The sequence below is a fragment of the Salmo salar genome, chromosome 13, assembly GCF_965601325.2.
Source record: "Salmo salar chromosome 13, fSalSal1, whole genome shotgun sequence".
Lineage (NCBI taxonomy): Eukaryota > Metazoa > Chordata > Actinopteri > Salmoniformes > Salmonidae > Salmo > Salmo salar.
In genome coordinates, this window is record NC_138303.1 from 8,812,530 (window position 1) to 8,835,000 (window position 22,471).

Genomic DNA, 22,471 nt, shown 5'->3' on the forward strand with positions numbered 1-22,471 from the left:
CTCTCAATTCAATTCAAGTCAATTCAAGTTGCTTTATTGGCATGGGAAAGATATGTTTACATTGCCAAAGCAATAAACAAAAGTGAAATAAACCATAAAAAAGAGAACAGTAAATATTACTCACATAAGTTCCAAAAGAATAAATACATTTAAAATGTAATATTATGTATATATACAGTGTTGTAACAATGTGCAAATAGTTAAAGTACAAAAGGGAAAATAAATAAACATAAATATGGGTTGTATTTACAATGGTGTTTGTTCTTCACTGGTTTCCCTTTTCTTGTGGCAACAGGTCACACATCTTGATGCTGTGATGGCACACTGTGGTATTTCACCCAATAGATATGGGAGTTTATCAAATATTGGATATGTTTTCAAATTCTTTGTGGATCTGTGTAATCTGAGGGAAATATGTGTGTCTCTAGTATGGTCATACATTTGGCAGGAGGTTAGGAAATGCAGCTCAGTTTCCACCACATTTTGTCGGCAGTGTGAACATAGCCTGTCGGCAACATTTCTCAATAGCAAGACTTTGCTCACTGAGTCTGTACATAGTCAAAGCTTTCCTTAAGTTTGGATCAGTCACAGCGGTCAGGTATTCTGCCACTGTGTACTCTCTGTTTAGGGCCAAATAGCATTCTAGTTTGCTCAGTTTTTTTGTAAATTTTTTCCAATGTGTCAAGTAATTATCTTTTTTCTTTCTCATGACTTGGTTGGGTCTAATTGTGTAGCTGTCCTGGGGCTCTGTGGGGTGTGTTTGTGAACAGAGCCCCAGGACCAGCTTGCTTAGGGGACTCTTCTCCAGGTTAGTCTTTCTGTAGGTGATGGCTTTTTCTGGATTTTGATCATTAGCGGGTATCGGCCTAATTCTGCTCTGCATGCGTTATTTGGTGTTTTAGGTTGTACACAGAGGATATTTTTGCAGAATTCTGCATGCAGAGTCTCAATTTGGTGTTTGTCGCATTTTGTGAATTATTGGTTGGTGAGCTGACCCCAGACCTCACAACCATGAAGGACAATGGGTTCTATAATTGATTCAAGTATGTTTAGCCAAGGGGCCTCCCGAGTGGCGCAGTGGTCTAAGGCACTCCATCACAGTGCTAGCTGTGCCACTAGAGATTCTTGGTTCAAGTTCAGGCTCTGTCGCATCTGGCCATGACGGGGCGACCCATGGGGCTGTGCACAATTGGTCCAGCGTCGTCCGGGTTAGGGGAGAGTTTGGCCGGTAGGGATGTCCTTGTCCCATCACGCACTAGCGACTCCTGTGGCGGGCTGGGTGCAGTGCACGCTGACACGGTCGCCAGGTGCACAGTGTTTCCTCCGACACATTGGTGCATCTGGCTTCCGGGTTAAGTGGGCATTGTGTTTCGGAGGACACACGGCTCTCGACCTTCGCCTGTCCCGAGTCCGTACGGGAGTAGCAGCAATGAGACAAGACTGTAACAACTAATTGGATACCAAATTGGGGAGAAAAAGGGGTAAAAAAAGTATAAATTTAATATCTATTTTTAGCCAGATCTGAATTGGTATGTCAAATTGTATGTTCCCTTTGATGGCATAGAAGGCCTTGTCTCTCAGATCGTTCACAGCTTTGTGGAAGTTACCTTTGGCGCTGATGTTTAGGCCGAGGTATGTATAGTTTTTTGTGTGCTCTAGGGCAACGGTGTCTAGATAGAATTGGTATTTGTGGTCCTGGCAACTGGACCTTTTTTGGAACACCATTATTTTTGTCTTACTGAGATTTACTGTCAGGGCCCAGATCTGACAGAATCTGTGCAGAAGATCTACTGTAGGTGTTGTTGTAGGCCCTCCTTGGTTGGTGACAGAAGCACCAGATCATCAGTAGACATTTAACTTTAGATTCAAGTAGGGTGAGGCTGGGTGCTGCAGACTGTTCTTGTGCCCTTGCCAATTTGTTGATTTACAGTTGAAGTCGGAAGTTTACAATCACTTAGTTTGGAGTCATTAAAACTAATTTTTCAACTTCTCCACAAATTTCATGTGAACAAACTATAGTTTTGGCAAGTCGGTTAGGACATCTACTTTGTGCATGACACAAGTAATCTTTCCAACAATTGTTTACAGACAGATTATTTCACTTATAATTCACTGTATTACAATTCCAGTGGGTCAGAAGTTTACATACAATAAGTTGACTGTACCTATAAACAGCTTGGAAAATTCCAGTAAATGATGTCATGGCTTTAGAAGCTTCTGATAGGCGAATTGATATAATTTGAGTCAATTGGAGGTGTACCTGTGAATGTATTTCAAGGCCTACCTTCAAACTCAGTGCCTCTTTGCTTGACATCATGGGAAAATCAAAAGAAATCAGCCAAGACCTCAGGAAAAAAAACTGTAGACCTCCACAAGTCTGGTTCATCCTTGGAGCAATTTCCAAAAGCCTGAAAGTACCATGTTCATCTGTACAAGCAATAGTACACAAGTATAAACACCATAGAACCACGCAGCCATCATACCGCTCAGGAAGGAGGCGCGTTCTGTCTCCTAGAGAGTAATGTACTTTGGTGCGAAAAGTGCAAATCAATCCCAGAACAGCAAAGGACCTTGTGAAGATGCTGGAGGAAACAGGTACAAAAATATCTATATCCACAGTATCTATATCCACAGTAAAACGAGTCCTATATAGACATAACCTGAAAGGCCGCTCAGCAAGGAAGAAACCACAGCTCAAAACCGCCACATAAAAGCCAGACTACGGTTTGCAACTGCACATGGGGAAAAAGATCGGTCTTTTTGGAGAAATGTCCTCTGGTCTGATGAAACAAAAATAGTACTGTTTGGCCATAATGACCATCGCTATGTTTGGAGGAAAAAGGAGAGGCTTGCAAGCCGAAGAACACCATCCCAACCGTGAAGCATGGGGGTGGCAGCATCATGTTGTGGGGGTGCTTTGCTACAGGAGGAACTAGTGCACTTCACAAAATAGATGACATCATGAGGGAGGAAAATGATGTGGATATATTGAAGCAACATCTCAAGACATCAGTCAGGAAGTTAAAGCTTGGTCACAAATGGGTCTTCCAAATGGACAATGACCACCAAGCATACTTCCAAAGTTGTGGCAAATTGGCTTAAGGACAACAGTCAAGGTATTGGAGTGGCCATCGCAAAGCCCTGACCTCAATTCTATAGAAAATTTGTGGGCAGAACTGAAAAAGCATGTGCGAGCAAGGAGGCCTACAAACCTGACTCAGTTACGCCAGCTCTGTCAGGAGGAACTGAAAAAGCATGTGTGAGCAAGGAAGCCTACAAACCTGATTCAGTTACACCAGCTCTGTCAGGATGAAACATAACTTATTGTGGGAAGCTTGTGGAAGGCTACCTGAAATGTTTGACCCAAGTTAAACAATTTAAAGGCAATGCTACCAAATACTAATTGAGTGTATGTAAACTCCTGACCCACTGGGAATGTAATGAAAGAAATAACATCTGAAATAAATAATTCTCTCTACTATTATTCTGACATTTCAGTCTTAAAATAAAGTGGTGAAATTAACTGACCTAAGACAGGACATTTTTACAAGGATTAAATGTCAGGAATTGTGAAAACTGAGTTTAAATGTATTTGTCTAAGGTGTATGTAAACTTCCGACTTCAACTGTATATGTTGAATAGGGTGGGGCTTAAGCTGCTTCCCTGTCTCACCCCACAGCCCTGTGGAAAGAAATGTGTTTTTTGCCAATTTTAAGCTCACACTTTTTGTTTGTGTACATAGATTTTATAATGCTGTATGTTTTTCCCCTAACACCACTTTCCATCAATTTGTATTGCAGACCCTCATGCCAAATTGAGTCAAAAGCTTTTTTGAAATCAACAAAGCATGAGAAACCTTTGTTTTGGTTTGTTTGTCAATTAGGGTGTGCAGGGTGAATACATGGTCAGTCATATGGTAATTTGGTAAAAAGCCAATTTGACATTTGCTCAGTACATTGTTTTCACTGAGGAAATGTACGAGTTTGCTGTTAATGATAATGCAGAGGATCTTCCCAAGGTTGCTGTTGACGCATATCCCACGGTAGTTATTGGGGTCAAGCTTGTCTCCACTTTTATGGATTGGGGTGATCAGTCCTTGGTTCCAAATATTGGGGAAGATGCCAGAGCTGAGGATGATGTTAAAGAGTTTAAGTATAACCAATCTCTCTCTCTGTGTATTGTGTGAGGAGAGGATCGGTTGAGATTGCTGTGGCTCTCATGGCTGTACTAGTCTAGCCCAGCCCAACCCTACCCTGTTCTGTTAAACAAAGTTTATCCCAACCCTGCCACAACTAGCCCATCACATCCATGTGGCTCAGGAAAAATCCTCAGCCTCTCCATCCACGTGAAGCCCTGCTGCGGCTCAGGGGAAATCCTCAGCCTGTCCATCCATTGTCAGAGACAGGTGGTTACGTGATCTGATCTGCCTGACTGTCTATTGTGTCTCTGTGGGTCCTCTGGTTAGAGGACAGGATCAGGGTGGTCTGCTAGGCTACGGCAGGGAGGGAGGGTTTTCCCTGGAAAGCTGTGGTTTGTTTGTGGAGAGCGTGTCACGCAAAGGGAAGGGGATACTGTTACATACTGAGCCCCCTGCCCTATGAAGGGTTACAGAGGGTTAGTTAACCTCTCCTGCTGCCCTATGAAGGGTTACAGAGGGTTAGTTAACCTCTCCTACTGCCCTATGATGGGTTACAGATGGTTAGTAAACCTCTCCTGCTGCCCTATGAAGGAATACAGATGGTTAGTTAACCTCTCCTGCTGCCCTATGAAGGGTTACAGAGGGTTAGTTAACCTCTCCTGCTGCCCTATGAAGGTGTACAGAGGGTTAGTTAACCTCTCCTGCTGCCCTATGAAGGGTTACAGAGGGTTAGTTAACTTCTCCTGCGGCCCTATGAAGGGTTACAGAGGGTTAGTTAACCTCTCCTGCTGCCCTATGAAGGGTTACAGAGGGTTAGTTAACTTATCCTGCTGCCCTATGAAGGGTCACAGATGGTTAGTTAACCTCTCCTGCTGCCCTATGAATCTCTCCTGCAGCCCTATGAAGGGTTACAGATGGTTAGTTAACCTCTCCTGCAGCCCTATTAAGGGTCACAGATGGTTAGTTAACCTCTCCTGCTGCCCTATGAAGGGTTACAGATGGTTAGTTAACCTCTCCTGCAGCCCTATGAAGGGTTACAGATGGTTAGTTAACCTCTCCTGCTGCCCTATGAAGGGTTACAGATGGTTAGTTAACCTCTCCTGCAGCCCTATGAAGGGTTACAGATGGTTAGTTAACCTCTCCTGATGCCCTATGAAGGGTTACAGATGGTTAGTTAATCTCTCCTGCTGCCCTATGAAGGGTTACAGAGGGTTAGCTAACCTCTCCTGCTGCCCTATGAAGGGTTACAGATGGTTAGTTAACCTCTCCTGCAGCCCTATGAAGGGTTACAGATGGTTAGTTAACCTCTCCTGCTGCCCTATGAAGGGTTACAGATGGTTAGTTAACCTCTCCTGCAGCCCTATGAAGGGTTACAGATGGTTAGTTAACCTCTCCTGCTGCCCTATGAAGGGTTACAGATGGTTAGTTAACCTCTCCTGCAGCCCTATGAAGGGTTACAGATGGTTAGTTAACCTCTCCTGATGCCCTATGAAGGGTTACAGATGGTTAGTTAATCTCTCCTGCTGCCCTATGAAGGGTTACAGAGGGTTAGTTAACCTCTCCTGCTGCCCTATGAAGGGTTACAGAGGGTTAGTTAACTTCTCCTGCTGCCCTATGAAGGTGTACAGAGGGTTAGTTAACCTCTCCTGCTGCCCTATGAACCTCTCCTGCAGCCCTATGAAGGGTTACAGATGGTTAGTTAACCTCTCCTGCAGCCCTATGAAGGGTCACAGATGGTTAGTTAACCTCTCCTGCTGCCCTATGAAGGGTTACAGATGGTTAGTTAACCTCTCCTGCAGCCCTATGAAGGGTTACAGATGGTTAGTTAACCTCTCCTGCTGCCCTATGAAGGGTTACAGATGGTTAGTTAACCTCTCCTGCAGCCCTATGAAGGGTTACAGATGGTTAGTTAACCTCTCCTGATGCCCTATGAAGGGTTACAGATGGTTAGTTAATCTCTCCTGCTGCCCTATGAAGGGTTACAGAGGGTTAGTTAACCTCTCCTTCTGCCCTATGAAGGTGTACAGAGGGTTAGTTAACCTCTCCTGCTGCCCTATGAAGGGTTACAGAGGGTTAGTTAACCTCTCCTGCTGCCCTATGAAGGGTTACAGAGGGTTAGTTAACCTCTCCTGCTGCCCTATGATGGGTTACAGAGGGTTAGTTAACCAGAGGGTTAGCCATACAGGGCAATGCAGACCAGCCATGAAGCTTTACCCCCTTCTATCCTCCTCTAACCTCCTCTACCCTCATCTCTTCTCCTCTACCCTCCTCTCCTCTACCCTCATCTACCCTCCTCTCCTCTACCCTCATCTCATCTCCTATCCTCTACCCTCCTATCCTCTACCCTCATCTCCTCTCCTCTACCCTCCTATCCTCTGCCCTGATCTCCTCTCCTCTACCCTCCTGTCCTCTACCCTCCTCTCCTCTAGCCTCATCTCCTCTAGCCTCATCTCCTCTAGCCTCCTCTCCTCTACTCTCCTCTCCCCTATCCTCCTCTACCCTCCTCTGCTCTCCTCTACCATCCTAAAGTACTCACTTCTACCCTCATGTACCATTTTATACTCTTCCCTCCTCTTCTCTAATCTACCCTCCCCTCTACACTCCTCTACTCTACTCTCCCCTCCACTACCCTTCTCTACTATCCTCTGCCCTCCTCTACTATCCTTTACTCTCCTCTACTCTCCTCTACCCCCCTCTACTATCCTCTACCCCCCTCTACTATCCTCTACCCCCCTCTGCTATCCTCTTCCCTCTACTCTCCCCTACTCTCCTCTACTATCTTCTACCCTCCTCTACTATCTTCTACTCTCATCTACTATCCTCTACTCTCGTCTACTATTCTCTACTGTCCTCTACTATACTCTTCTATCTTCTACTCTCTACTCTCCTCTACTATCCTCTACTCTCCTCTACTATCCTCTTCTATCTTCTACCCTCTACCCTCCTCTACTCTCCTCTACTCTCCTCTACTCTCCTCTACTAACCTCTTCTATCTTCTACCCTCTACTCTCCTCTACTATCCTCTACTCTCCTCTTCCCTCTACCCTGCTCTACCCTCCTCTACTTTCCTTTACTATCCTCTACTATCTTCTACCCTGTACTATCGTCTACTATCCTCTACTATCCTCTACTATCTTCTGCCCTCCTCTACTATCCTCTACTATCCTCTACTGCCCTCAGCCCTCCTCTACTGTCCTCTGCCCTCCTCTACTGTACTCTGCCCTCCTCTACTATCCTATACTGTCCTCTACTGTCCTCTACTATCCTCTACTATCCTCTACTATCTTCTGCCCTCCTCTACTATCCTCTACTGTCCTCTACTGTCCTCTAATATCCTCTGCCCTCCTCTACTGTCCTCTGCCCTCCTCTACTATCCTCTACTGTCCTCTACTATCCTCTACTATCTTCTGCACTCCTCTACTATCCTCTACTGTCCTCTGCCCTCCTCTACTGTCCTCTGCCCTCCTCTACTGTCCTCTGCCCTCCTCTAATATCCTCTACTGTCCTCTACCCTCCTCTACTGTCCTCTGCCCTCCTCTACTGTCCTGTACTATCCTCTGCCCTCCTCTACTCTCCTCTACCCTCCTCTACTGTCCTCTACCCTCCTCTACTGTCCTCTACCCTCCTCTACTGTCCTCTACTATCCTCTACTGTCCTCTACCCTCCTCTACTGTCCTCTACCCTCCTCTACTGTCCTCTGCCCTCCTCTACTGTCATCTGCCCTCCTCTACTGTCCTCTGCCCTCCTCTACTGTCCTCTACTATCCTCTACGATCCTCTACTGTCCTCTACCCTCCTCTACTGTCCTCTACTATCCTCTACTGTCCTCTACCCTCCTCTACTGTCCTCTACCCTCCTCTACTGTCCTCTGCCCTCCTCTACTGTCATCTGCCCTCCTCTACTGTCCTCTGCCCTCCTCTACTGTCCTCTACTATCCTCTACGATCCTCTACTATCTTCTGCCCTCCTCTACTATCCTCTACTGTCCTCTGCCCTCCTCTACTGTCCTCTGCCCTCCTCTACTGTCCTCTACCCCCATCTACTGTCCTCTACCCTCCTCTACTATCCTCTACTATCCTCTACTATCCTCTGCCCTCCTCTACTATCCTCTACTATCCTCTACTGTCCTCTACCCTCCTCTACTGTCCTCTGCCCTCCTCTACTGTCCTCTACCCTCCTCTACTCTCCTCTGCCCTCCTCTACTGTCCTCTACTGTCCTCTACCCTCCTCTACTATCCTCTACCCTCCTCTACTATCCTCTACTATATTCTGCCCTCTACTATCCTCTACTATCCCCTACTGTCCTCTACCCTCCTCTACTCTTCTCTACCCTCCTCTACTGTCCTCTGCCCTCCTCTACTGACCTCTACTGTCCTCTACCCTCCTCTACTATATTCTGCACTCTACTATCCTCTACTATCCTCTACTGTCCTCTACCCTCCTCTACTCTTCTCTGCCCTCCTCTACTCTCCTCTACCCTCCTCTACTGTCCTCTGCCCTCCTCTACTGTCCTCTACCCTCCTCTACTGTCCCCTGCCCTCCTCTACTGTCCTCTGCCCTCCTCTACTGTCCTCTACCCTCCTCTACTCTCCTCTACCCTCCTCTACTGTCCTCTACTATCCTCTACTATCCTCTGCCCTCCTCTACTCTCCTCTACCCTCCTCTACTGTCCTCTACTATCCTCTACTATCCTCTGCCCTCCTCTACTGTCCTCTACCCTCCTCTACTCTCCTCTACCTCTACCCTCCTCTACTGTCCTCTACTATCCTCATCTCCTCTAGCCTCATCTCCTCTAGCCTCCTCTCCTCTACTCTCCTCTCCCCTATCCTCCTCTACCCTCCTCTGCTCTCCTCTACCATCCTAATCTACTCACTTCTACCCTCATGTACCATTTTATACTCTTCCCTCCTCTTCTCTAATCTACCCTCCCCTCTACACTCCTCTACTCTACTCTCCCCTCCACTACCCTTCTCTACTATCCTCTGCCCTCCTCTACTATCCTTTACTCTCCTCTACTCTCCTCTACCCCCCTCTACTATCCTCTAACCCCCGCTGCTATCCTCTTCCCTCTACTCTCCCCTACTCTCCTCTACTATCTTCTACCCTCCTCTACTATCTTCTACTCTCATCTACTATCCTCTACTCTCGTCTACTATTCTCTACTGTCCTCTACTATACTCTTCTATCTTCTACTCTCTACTCTCCTCTACTATCCTCTACTCTCCTCTACTATCCTCTTCTATCTTCTACCCTCTACCCTCCTCTACTCTCCTCTACTCTCCTCTACTCTCCTCTACTATCCTCTTCTATCTTCTACCCTCTACTCTCCTCTACTATCCTCTACTCTCCTCTTCCCTCTACCCTGCTCTACCCTCCTCTACTTTCCTTTACTATCCTCTACTATCTTCTACCCTGTACTATCGTCTACTATCCTCTACTATCCTCTACTATCTTCTGCCCTCCTCTACTATCCTCTACTATCCTCTACTGCCCTCAGCCCTCCTCTACTGTCCTCTGCCCTCCTCTACTGTACTCTGCCCTCCTCTACTATCCTATACTGTCCTCTACTGTCCTCTACTATCCTCTACTATCCTCTACTATCTTCTGCCCTCCTCTACTATCCTCTACTATCCTCTACTGCCCTCAGCCCTCCTCTACTGTCCTCTGCCCTCCTCTACTGTACTCTGCCCTCCTCTACTATCCTATACTGTCCTCTACTGTCCTCTACTATCCTCTACTATCCTCTACTATCTTCTGCCCTCCTCTACTATCCTCTACTGTCCTCTACTGTCCTCTACTAACCTCTACTATCTTCTGCACTCCTCTACTATCCTCTACTGTCCTCTGCCCTCCTCTACTGTCCTCTGCCCTCCTCTACTGTCCTCTGCCCTCCTCTACTATCCTCTACTGTCCTCTACCCTCCTCTACTGTCCTCTGCCCTCCTCTACTGTCCTGTACTATCCTCTGCCCTCCTCTACTATCCTCTGCCCTCCTCTACTCTCCTCTACCCTCCTCTACTGTCCTCTACCCTCCTCTACTGTCCTCTACTATCCTCTACTGTCCTCTACCCTCCTCTACTGTCCTCTACCCTCCTCTACTGTCCTCTGCCCTCCTCTACTGTCCTCTACTATCCTCTACTGTCCTCTACCCTCCTCTACTGTCCTCTGCCCTCCTCTACTGTCATCTGCCCTCCTCTACTGTCCTCTGCCCTCCTCTACTGTCCTCTACTATCCTCTACGATCCTCTACTATCTTCTGCCCTCCTCTACTATCCTCTACTGTCCTCTGCCCTCCTCTACTGTCCTCTGCCCTCCTCTACTGTCCTCTACCCTCCTCTACTGTCCTCTACCCTCCTCTACTATCCTCTACTATCCTCTACCCTCCTCTACTCTCCTCTGCCCTCCTCTACTGTCCTCTACTATCCTCTACTGTCCTCTACCCTCCTCTACTGTCCTCTGCCCTCCTCTACTGTCCTCTACCCTCCTCTACTCTCCTCTGCCCTCCTCTACTGTCCTCTACTGTCCTCTACCCTCCTCTACTATCCTCTACCCTCCTCTACTATCCTCTACTATATTCTGCCCTCTACTATCCTCTACTATCCCCTACTGTCCTCTACCCTCCTCTACTCTTCTCTACCCTCCTCTACTGTCCTCTGCCCTCCTCTACTGACCTCTACTGTCCTCTACCCTCCTCTACTATATTCTGCACTCTACTATCCTCTACTATCCTCTACTGTCCTCTACCCTCCTCTACTCTTCTCTGCCCTCCTCTACTCTCCTCTACCCTCCTCTACTGTCCTCTGCCCTCCTCTACTGTCCTCTACCCTCCTCTACTGTCCTCTGCCCTCCTCTACTATCCTCTACTATCCTCTACTATCCTCTGCCCTCCTCTACTCTCCTCTACCCTCCTCTACTGTCCTCTACTATCCTCTACTATCCTCTGCCCTCCTCTACTCTCCTCTACCCTCCTCTACTGTCCTCTACTATCCTCTACTATCCTCTGCCCTCCTCTACTGTCCTCTACCCTCCTCTACTCTCCTCTACCCTCCTCTACTGTCCTCTACTATCCTCTACTATCCTCTGCACTCCTCTACAGTCCTCTACACTCCTCTACTGTCCTCTGCCCTCCTCTACCCTCCTCTACTGTCCTCTACCCTCCTCTATTCTCCTCTACCCTCCTCTACTGTCCTCTACTATCATCTACTATCCTCTGCCCTCCTCTACTGTCCTCTGCCCTCCTCTACTATCCTCTACTGTCCTCTACTATCCTCTGCCCTCCTGTACTGTCCTCTGCCCTACTCTACTCTCCTCTACCCTCCTCTACTCTCCTCTACCCTCCTCTACTCTCCTCTACTTTCCTCTACCCTCTCCTCTCCTCTACTCTCCTCTACTATCCTCTACTCTCCTCTACTTTCCTCTACCCTCTACTCTCCTCTACTGTCCTCTACTCTCCTCTACTTTCCTCTACCCTCTACTCTCCTCTACTGTCCTCTACTCTCCTCTACTTTCCTCTACCCTCTACTCTCCTCTACTTTCCTCTACTCTCCTCTACTTTCCTCTACCCTCTACTCTCCTCTACTGTCCTCTACTTTCCTCTACCCTCTACTCTCCTCTACTTTCCTCTACCCTCTACCCTCCTCTACTGTCCTCTACTATCCTCTACTATCCTCTACTGTCCTCTACTATGCTCTGCCCTCCTCTACTACCCTCTACTATCCTTTTTAATTAATTTAGTGACTTTTAATCTCCCCTCCACTACCCTTCTCTACTATCCTCTGCCCTCCTCTACTATCCTCTACTCTCCTCTACTCTCCTCTACCCCCCTCTACTATCCTCTACCCCCCGCTGCTATCCTCTTCCCTCTACTCTCCCCTACTCTCCTCTACTATCCTCTACTCTCGTCTACTATTCTCTACTGTCCTCTACTATACTCTTCTATCTTCTACTCTCTACTCTCCTCTACTATCCTCTACTATCCTCTGCCCTCCTCTACTCTCCTCTACCCTCCTCTACTGTCCTCTACTATCCTCTACTATCCTCTGCCCTCCTCTACTGTCCTCTACCCTCCTCTACTCTCCTCTACCCTCCTCTACTGTCCTCTACTATCCTCTACTATCCTCTGCCCTCCTCTACTGTCCTCTACCCTCCTCTACTGTCCTCTGCCCTCCTCTACCCTCCTCTACTGTCCTCTACCCTCCTCTACTGTCCTCTACCCTCCTCTACTGTCCTCTACTATCATCTACTATCCTCTGCCCTCCTCTACTGTCCTCTACCCTCCTCTACTGTCCTCTGCCCTCCTCTACTATCCTCTACTATCCTCTACTATCCTCTGCCCTCCTCTACTATCCTCTACCCTCCTCTACTGTCCTCTGCCCTCCTCTACTATCCTCTACTGTCCTCTACTATCCTCTGCCCTCCTCTACTGTCCTCGGCCCTACTCTACTCTCCTCTACCCTCCTCTACTCTCCTCTACCCTCCTCTACTCTCCTCTACTTTCCTCTACCCTCTCCTCTCCTCTACTCTCCTCTACTATCCTCTACTCTCCTCTACCCTCTACTCTCCTCTACTGTCCTCTACTCTCCTCTACTTTCCTCTACTCTCCTCTACTGTCCTCTACTCTCCTCTACTTTCCTCTACCCTCTACTCTCCTCTACTGTCCTCTACTCTCCTCTACTTTCCTCTACCCTCTACTCTCCTCTACTTTCCTCTACTCTCCTCTACTTTCCTCTACCCTCTACTCTCCTCTACTGTCCTCTACTTTCCTCTACCCTCTACTCTCCTCTAATTTCCTCTACCCTCTACCCTCCTCTACTGTCCTCTACTGTCCTCTACTATCCTCTACTATCCTCTACTGTCCTCTACTATGCTCTGCCCTCCTCTACTACCCTCTACTATCCTTTTTAATTAATTTAGTGACTTTTAATTGGCGTGTGTGTATTTTCTTTAGTCAAATAATTAAATAAAGGTAAAATAAATAATACAAATCTTGTATCTTATTTATCCAACACAACTAATCACACATGCAGAGAGGGATTGCTCCTGCTGCTCGTCGGCTGGTTGTTGCTGGAGTAAAACATGTACTTTTAAAAGACTCTTCATTGTGCAACAATTCTAAATGCAATCGCGTGTTAAAAACTGTTTAGCATCAGAAAGAGCTATGAATAGTTTTTTTTCTCAACTGGTAATAGAAGCAGCACTTCCCCATTCACCATTCAAGTCCAGGCAAATGTCTATCGCCTCGTCACCCACCACTTTACAATGAGCTGTGAGCTGGAGGCAGTATACATTTAGAAAACAGACTTCATTGTTTGAAACCAGTATGTTTTATTACATATTATGAGACATGTCTTACCTTGCTTCAAAGTAGCCTATTGGCAAAATTCAACGATGGAAACGTGGAGGCAATTATTTTTTTATAAAGACTTCATAGGCGGGGAAATCTTACAATTCAAGAAATGAACTCATGGAACTCATAGCCTGTAGGCCAATGCAGCAACAGGTCTATAACTTCCATCGCTCTTTCACACCGACGACTGGTGATTAGGGGGAGATTGTTGGAAAGATTTTTCAAATAGCTTACTGTGAGGAACTATATTTTTAATATATTATCATTTGTAATGGATCTTAATTTTTTTTTCAACTTTTCTACATTTCCAGGCAGCAGGCCAAGTACTTCTATGCATGCTCAGGCGTGCGTGCTCCCTCAACATTATCAGGACAGAGAGACCAAACACATGCTCCCTCAACATTATCAGGACAGAGAGACCAGACAGATGCTCCCTCAACATTATCAGGACAGAGAGACCAGACAGATGCTCCCTCAACATTATCAGGACAGAGAGAACAGACAGATGCTCCCTCAACATTATCAGGACAGAGAGACGATGCATGCACAATAATTGGCGGGAGACAGCTCTTTTTCCCCCTCTTTTTCTTCTTGTCTCAACACTTTAAATTATCCTCATAGTCCTCACATATTTTAGATGTTTTTCCCTGACAGTTGCAGCTCAGTAATCAGCTCGGCCTGTTGCCATACTTCCCAACTGGTCATAGGCCTACGAGCTTGTGTCATATTTTTTTGTAAAGATAAGCTACTGATCCTCGATTCCTCTGCGGCTAAGTCATGCTTTCTGGTGAAGTATTTAGAATGATTTTATTTATGAATATACAGGAGTACCTATATAGTTTTGGACATTTATTTCTATTTACTTCTGTCGTGTCTTTGGCCATCATTAACTTGAAGACATGTTTATCAAATAACTCTCTGTAATTATTATTACGCGATTAAACTGATTAATCATGTAACTGTAATTAACTACAAGATCGGGGCGCCAAGGAAAATATTCAGATTACAAAGTTATAATTTCCCTAATATAACTTCCAGATATTATAATATCTGATCGATGTGTCTCCTCATTAACCTCTCTAGGGTATGTGGGACGAAATCGTCCCACCTACTCAACAGCCAGTGGAATCCCGTGGCGCGATATTCAAATACCTTAGAAATGCTATTACTTCAATTTCTCAAACATATGACTATTTTACACCATTTTAAAGACAAGAATCTCGTTAATCTAACCACACTGTCCGATTTCAAAAAGGCTTTACAACGAAAGCAAAACATTAGATTATGTCAGCAGAGTACCCAGCCAGAAATAATCAGACACCCATTTTTCAAGCTAGCATATAATGTCACATAAACCCAAACCACAGCTAAATACAGCACTAACCTTTGATGATCTTCATCAGATGACACTCCTAGGACAATATGTTATACAATACATGCATGTTTTGTTCAATCAAGTTCATATTTATATCAAAAACCAGCTTTTTACATTAGTATGTGACGTTCAGAACTAGCATACCCACTGCAAACTTCCGGTGAATTTACTAAATTACTCACGATAAACGTTCACAAAAAACATAACAATTATTTTAAGAATTATAGATACAGAACTCCTTTATGCAATCGCTATGTCCGATTTTAAAATAGCTTTTCGGCAAAAGCACATTTTGCAATATTCTGAGTAGATAGCTCGCCATCATGGGCTAGCTATTTTGACACCCACCAAGTTTGGCACTCACCAAACTCAGATTTACTATAAGAAAAATGGGATTACCTTTGCTGTTCTTTGTCAGAATGCACTCCCAGGACTTCTACTTCAATAACAAATGTTGGTTTGGTTCAAAATAATCCATAGTTATGTTCAAATATCCTCTGTTTCGTTCGTGCGTTCAAGACACTATCCGAAGGGTAACGAAGGGTGACGCGCCGGCGCGTATCGTGACAAAAAAAATCTAAATATTCCATTACCGTACTTCGAAGCATGTCAAACGCTGTTTAAAATCAATTTTTATGCCATTTGTCTCGTAAAAAAAGCGATAATATTCCGACCGGGAAACCCTGTTTTCGTTCAAAGACTAAAAATCTAAAATGGACTCTTCTCGTGCATGCGCGCGCCAGTCTCATTGTTCTCAGATCGACCACTTACCAAATGCGCTACTGTTTTTCAGCAATGGGCTGCAATGTCATCATTCAACGTTCTGCCGCCTTCTGAGAGCCTATGGGAGCCGTAGGAAGTGTCACGTTACAGCAGAGATCCTCAGTTTTCAATAAAGAGAGTGTAGAAGGCCAAGAAATGGTCAGAGAGGGCACTTCGGGTACGTTTTTTATCCGGCCGTGCAAATACTGCCCCCTACCTTAGAGAGGTTAATGATGTTAGTTTACCTCGCGTCAGTCTCATTCCAAACGTTGTAAATTGTTGTTATCTGCACGAACCAAGTCTTCACTAAGTCATCCATACATCAATTGTCTTAAAATCATTTATTTACTAAACTAAGTAATTCACAGAAAGCATACAAAACAGTAGGTATCATTACAAAGCAATGGTAGAGGAATGTGCCCTAGTGGGCTAAACCGGCACTGCGGGTTAAAACCTGTTGGGGATAGGGGGCAGTATTTTCACGGCTGGATAAAAAATGTACCCGATTTAATCTACCTTTAAGTTTCTAACATATGTGTTATGTATGGTACGACGTGCTGTACGTCATACTGTACGTTGTTATGGTTTACGACAGTGTGCTGCTTTACGGATGAATGGGTTGTCAGGATGAGTGGCACATGTCATTAAACGACAGAGTGATGTACAATGTGAAACTGTGCAGATGTGCGTTCGTCTACAGCTAGGCTAGATATAACATTGGCGACGAAGATGGCTGAATTCAGTTTACCACCGCCAGCACCATTCCTCGCCGTGCCTGGCGAACCTCCAGTCCCGTGGAATAACTGGCTTGAAAGCTTTAACACTTATCTCAAAGCTATGGACTTTTCTACAATCTCCGACAAGCGGAGGACAGCACTGCTCCATCACTGCCTCGGTACAGAGGGACAGAGGATTTTCAGAGCGCTTGGATAGGCTCATACATTCGCCGGGAAAGAGCGAGTGCTCCTCCGACGCTACCGGCTACGGAAGAGACACCAACGGCCGGGTGAGTCCATTCAAAGCTACGTGGCTAATCTGAGGGATTTGGCTAGCTCTTGTAACTATGGGACACTTCAGGACGAGATCATCAGGGATCAGTTAATAGAGGGGACGTTATGTGAAAAGACAAGGGAGAAATTGCTTTTGGAATCGGATAATTTACAACTAGATGGAGCTATTAAAATAGCACTCCAGGTTGAAGCGGCGTTGGAATGCTCTACTATGCTAACAGACAGATCTGCAGCATACACTCGGCCCCCGGCCATTCTCACACAGCAGCTTCAGCCCGAGCAGGCGCACTACAACGATCACGCGCTGCGCATGGCTTCTCACGTCGATAGCTGCATGGACACAGACACCGGCATGCCCGTGCAGCAGGCACACAGACAAACAAACAGAAGTAGCTGTGGCAACTGTGGAGCTAGCTCTCACAATTCAAGGGCTTCAAACTGCTCAGGCCATGGGAAAATATGCAAGAACTGTTCAAAATACAATCACTTTGCGAAAGTGTGTCGTTCTGCCCCAGCTACTAGCTCCACCCAGCACAGGCTCTTAGTTTCATCTCACTCTCAACATGAACGCACGGAAATCCGAACTGTCTCCACCAACCATGTGTCATTCAGGACATGCACTGTGCAGCTGGGTGAGGTGGGTTTGCCTTTGCTGCTGGATACTGGCGCTGCGGTGTCATTGCTCAACCTTGCCACTTACTACAAGTTTTTCAGTCACCTACCACTCCAACAGCCCTCCACTGCCCTGTGTGGGTACGGTAGATCCAAGATAGACATTGTAGGCACCCTCCAGGTCCCAGTACACTATGGCACCAAGCATCTGCCATCATTCACATTTCATGTTGCAAAGCGGGGTGCCAACCTCTTGGGCCTCGACCTCTTCACAGGCTTGGGATTCACGCTGAGAGATGACAGTGGGTCAGCTATCCACCAGGTTACCTGCACATGGCAACAGAACTGGCCAACTCTGTTTGATGGACTGGGCTGCCTCACAGCCTTTACTCACAGGCCCCTAGTGAATCCGGAAGTGACCCCAGTCATGCAGCCCCTGCGGCGCATTCCCTTTGCACTGCGTGATGACGTCACAAAAGATCTCCAGGCACAGTTGGATGCAGGCATCATTGAGCCAGTCAACGCTGCCCCCTGGATTTCAAACTTAGTCATTGCAACCAAAAAGTCAGGTGGAATCCGGACCTGCGTGGATCTCCGTGCTGTGAACAAGGCCGTTGTCCCGGATAAGTACCCCTTGCCTACAGCTGAGGAGCTAACCGCACAATTCCATGGCTCCACGATCTTCACGAAGCTTGACCTTCGTCAGGGTTATCTTCAGGTACCCCTCCATGCAGCTAGCAGAGATCTCACTACCTTTGTCACACATGCTGGCGTGTTCAGATATACACGCATGCCTTTTGGACTTAGCTCCACCCCCAGCTGCTTCCAGAAGGTGATGAGCACCATCCTCGCTGGAATACCTGGGGTGGCGGTCTATCTGGATGACATCGTGGTCCACGGCCCTGACCTCCACATCCATGATTATCGACTCCACAGAGTATTCAGCGCTCTACTGCAGAACAACCTGACCCTTAACCTGTTAGGGCTAGGGGGCAGCATTGACACGGCTGGATAAAAAACATAGCCGATTTAATCTGGTTACCACTCCTACTCAGTAACTAGAATATGCATATACTTATTACATATGGATAGAAAACACCCTAAATTTTCTAAAACTGTTTGAATGGTGTCTGTGAGTATAACAGAACTCAAATGGCAGGTCAAAACCTGAGAGATTCCTTTACAGGAAGTGGCCTGTCTGACCATTTCTGGAACTTCTTTGCCATCTCTATCATTTACTAAGGATCTCTGCTCTAACGTGACACTTCCCACGTCTTCCATAGGCTCTCATAGCCCGGGAAAAAAGAGAATGTCGTCATTCCAGCCCCAGGCTGAAACACATTATCGCCTTTCTCAAGTGGCCCATCAAGAGACACTAGCTTATGCGCGTGACCCCGACCGCCCCCGCCTTTGGGATTTTTTCCTCTGTTTGCCGAAAAGGAGATTCCCTGTCGGAATATTATCGCTTTTCTACGAGAAAAATGACGTAAAAATTGATTTTAAACAGCGGTTGACATGCTTCGACGTACGGCAATGGAATACTTTGAATTTTATTGTCAGGAATTGCGCCAAGCGCGCGACACTTCTTTACTATTTCGGATAGTGTCTGGAACGCACGAACAAAACGCCGCTATTCGGATATAACGATGGATTATTTTGGACCAAACCAACATTTGTTATTGAAGTAGACGTCCTGGGTGTGCATTCTGACGAAGACAACAAAAGGTAATGACATTTTTATAATAGTAAATATGATTATGGTGAGTGCTAAACTTGCCGGGTGTCTAAATAGCGAGCCCGTGATGCCTGGGCTATGTACTTAGAATATTGCAAAATGTGCTTTCACCAAAAAGCTATTTTAAAATCGGACATATCGAGTGCATAGAGGAGGTCTGTATCTATAATTCTTAAAATAATTGTTATGCTTTTTGTGAACGTTTATCGTGAGTAATTTAGTCAAATGTTAGCGAATTCCCCGTAAGTTTGCGGGGGGTATGCTAGTTCTGAACGTCACATGCTAATGTAAAAAGCTGGTTTTTGATATAAATATGAACTTGATTGAACAAAACATGCATGTATTGTATAACATAATGTCCTAGGGTTGTCATCTGATGAAGATCATCAAAGGTGAGTGCTGCATTTAGCTGTCTTCTGGGTTTTGGTGACATTATATGCTGGCTTGAAAAATGGGTGTCTGATTATTTCTGGCTTGGTACTCTGCTGACATAATCTAATGTTTTGCTTTCGTTGTAAAGCCTTTTTGAAATCGGACAGTGTGGTTAGATTAACGAGAGTCTTATCTTTAAATGGCTGTAAAATAGTCATATGTTTGAGAAATTGAAGTAATAGGATTTTGAAGATTTTGAAAATCGCGCCACAGGCTGGCAGTGGCTGTTACGTAGGTGGGACGAATTCGTCCCGCCGGTCCCATAGAGGTTAACGGTGGAAAGTGCACCAGCCGTCGAGTTTGTGGGGTTCCGCCTGTCGGCCAAAGGCATTGCCCCACTCATGTTGAACATTGAAGCCGTCCACTGGATCCCGGAACCGACCTCAGCCTCTCAGGTGGCCTCATTCTTGGGCATGACAGCTTACTACCTCCGGTTTCTGCCCCACTACTCCCAGACCACAGCGCCCCTTCGCCAGCTCCTCAAGAAGGATGAGCCATGGGCCTGGACGGCAGCCTGCTCAGACGCGGTCCGCTCACTGAAGAGCCAGCTCACCACAGCCCCAGTCTTGGCTCACTTTGACCCCGTCTGCCCCACCATTGTCACATGTGACGCCTCAGCTGGAGCACTAGGAGCTGTCCTCTCACAGCTGCAGAATGGCATTGAGTGGCCCGTCGCCTTCGCCTCAAGGGCCCTGAGCCCCACAGAACAACAGTACTCTGTGGGCGAACGAGAAGCACTGGCCTGTGTCTGGGCGAGCGAAAGGTGGCACCTCTACCTCTATGGCCGTCTGTTCACGCTCCGAACCGACCACCAGTCCCTCACAACGCTACTGTCGGCATCAGGAACTGGCCACAAGTCACTTCGGCTGCACAGATGGGCCGACCGCCTCAGACAGTACGACTATCAGCTGAAGTTCACTCCGGGGAGGGATAACGTGGTGGCAGACCTCCTCTCACGCTCCTTTGACGCTCCTACTCCAACCGTCTTGCCAGACGACAACGAAACAGAGCTCGTACAAATGCTTTACGCTCCTCTTCAGTCAGTCGTCTCACTGGAGGAGCTGAAGCAAGCATCGGAACAGGATCCCACACTGTCTACCCTGCGCACCTACATACGCACTGGATGGCCAGCACACGTGCCGGAAGAGCTTGCGACTTTCGCCAGGGTGAAGCACGAACTGTCTTGCTGGGAAGAAGTCTGTGTCTCTCGAGGGTTTTGCACTGTGGTCCCAAGTGGTCTGCATGCGCGTGTTCTATCCATGGCGCACGAGGGGCACTTGGGAATAGTGAAGGTCAAACAGCGATGTCGAGACCTTGTGTGGTGGCCAGGCATCGACCACGACATTGAAGCCCTGGTCAGGGATTGTGCTTCATGCCTCCTCAGTGGGAAAACAGGACAGTCCGCCCCACCCCCCCTGCAGCCTCTCATATGGCCGTCCCGCCCCTGGGAGCACATCCAACTGGACATCTGTGGCGAGATCCATGGTCACGCAGTCCCTCACCATCAGCGCTTCCTGGTGGTGGTGTATGACCTCCACTCTAAGTGGCCAGAAGTGGTTCCTGTCGGAACTGTCACAGCACAGGCCATCGTGGACATCCTAGACAGCCTGTTCACAAGGTGGGGCCTACCCCTCACGCTTACCACGGACAATGGGCCCCAGCTAATCTCTGCTGAGTTCTCCTCATATCTCACCAACAAGGGAATCAAACACATCCGCACGGCCTACTACAACCCACAAGCTAACGGAGGGGTGGAACGCTTCAACCAAACGCTGAAGAACGGCATCAGAGCGCACCTGGTCCAGGGATGCACGTTCCAAACTGCTTTGAATCAAACGCTAATGCACTACAGAGCAAGCAAACACACAACAACACAGATCTCCCCAGCATCCCTCATGCTAGGTTGTGAGATGGAACTGCCTCTGGACAGACTCAGAACACAGAGAGTTGCAGAACCGGTGACTAGGTGCACCCAAGAAAAGCAGGCAGTGACCAGGCACCAAAGAGCAATGAAACAGCGTTTTGACAAGGCACACAGGGTGAAGAAGTCGATCATCCAAGTGTCTGACTGGGTCCGAGCCCGACGGCCTCAGCAGTGCAACAAAATGGCCTCATTCTGGTCGGACCCCCTGCAGGTCAGTCGACAACTGGGGCCCGCCACATTCATGTTGAGCAATGGATCACGCTGGCACGCCAGCCGCCTCAGAAAAGTCCCTGCCCCTCAAGGAATACGAATGCACACAGAACAGACATGCAGGCCAGAGACGCCACCGGATGGACCTCCCCACCACTACCACCCGAGCCCCAGCCTCTGTGGGCTCCCCAAGGGCCAGAGCCACAAGCGGTGGCGGTTGAAGAAAGGCCTATGCGGGCACGGACTCGCCCTGCTCATCTGGGGGACTACTTAACCTCTTTTCATTCTTAGGCTCCGGTAGGTGTCTTAGTCAACCTCCAGGTTAATGGACTGAACTGGCTAGTTTGGAGAGTCCTTCCGTTTAAGGGTTAATGGTTATTTCTTGCAGGTATCACTCTAGGTTCTTGCCCTATGGACATTTTATATATGGTACCAGTCCCTGGATTTGGGAAGGGGGGGGGGAAATGTTATGTATGGTACGACGTGCTGTACGTCATACTGTACGTTGTTATGGTTTACGACAGTGTGCTGCTTTACGGACGAATGGGTTGTCAGGATGAGTGGCACATGTCATTAAACGACAGAGTGATGTACAATGTGAAACTGTGCAGATGTGCGTTCTTCTACAGCTAGGCTAGATATAACAATATGGAACCTCCATCAGGGGTGGTGTTTAGAATGGTGTTGTCCCAGGTGTGCTGTTTAGAATGGTGTTTTCCCAGGTGTGCTGTTTAGAATGGTGTTTTCCCAGGTCCGCTGTTTAGAATGGTGGTTTTCCCAGGTGTGCTGTTTAGAATGGTGTTTTCCCAGGTGTGCTGTTTAGAATGGTGTTGTCCCAGGTGTGCTGTTTAGAATGGTGTTTTCCCAGGTGTGCTGTTTAGAATGGTGTTTTCCCAGGTGTGCTGTTTAGAATGGTGTTTTCCCAGGTGTG

The 22,471-nt window shown here is 47.1% G+C and overlaps 1 protein-coding gene across 1 annotated transcript in view; it reads left to right on the forward strand.

Annotated features, from left to right (window-relative positions):
• Positions 1 to 22,471, forward strand: part of rgs19 (regulator of G protein signaling 19) — a 98,863-nt gene that overhangs the window by 63,644 nt on the left and 12,748 nt on the right. The window lies entirely within an intron of this gene.